The following is an 878-nucleotide window of genomic DNA, read 5'->3' as shown; positions in this document are numbered from 1 at the left end:
TGGCAATGTGAGACATGACTCCCAGTGATGTGGCTCTGGCATCATAGAATTTGGAATGCCTTCTTGACCAAAAGGGGGAAAAGAAATGAAAAAAAATAAGGTTTCAGTGGCTAAGAGATTTCAAATAAAGTCAAGAGGTTATTTTGGAAGCTACTCTTATGCAAGCTTCATCCAGATATTGCAAATTGCCAAGCCCCAATGAACAGCATTCCTGAAAACCCTAAAGAACACCCTGGGCTTTATCTAAGACTCTGTAAAAGTTTTATTTAGTAAGTTTATTTTATTTTTTCAGAAACTTAAAACCTCCAGATTGTTCCTATGCCAGATAAGCCTTGAAACTAAGAGGTACCAGTCTTTCCAAGAAAATCAACCAGTTTCATTCCTCTAACCCACAAGGTTAACACCCCTTTGCAGCACGAAGTTAAATGGTCATTGCCCAGATATTGCTAATGATTTAGAGAATGATCAAATAAGAGGGAAGAGGTGTAATTGAGAAATTAGAATTTAACAAAGGATTATGACTATTAACTCATTATATAGATTTTTTAACTTTCTTTTATTGTGTAATACATACAAAAAAGCAATAAATTTCAGTGAACATTTTAACAAGTAGTTATGGAACAGATTTCACAGTTTGTTATGGGTTACAGTTCCACAATTTCAGGTTTTTCCTTCTAGCCCCTCCAAAACATGGAGACTGACAGAAATATCAAATATTGATTCAGCAGTCATATTCATTTGTTAAATCCTATCTTCTCTGTTACACTTCTTCTCTTTGAATAACATATATACCTAAAAGGAATACATTTCAAAGCACATCACAACAAGTAGCTGTAGAACAGATTTCACAGTTTGTTGTGAGTTACAATTCCACAATA

Source organism: Tamandua tetradactyla, chromosome 4 (genome assembly GCF_023851605.1).
Source record: "Tamandua tetradactyla isolate mTamTet1 chromosome 4, mTamTet1.pri, whole genome shotgun sequence".
NCBI classification, from domain to species: Eukaryota; Metazoa; Chordata; class Mammalia; order Pilosa; family Myrmecophagidae; genus Tamandua; species Tamandua tetradactyla.
Note: the sequence above shows the minus strand (reverse complement) of the source record.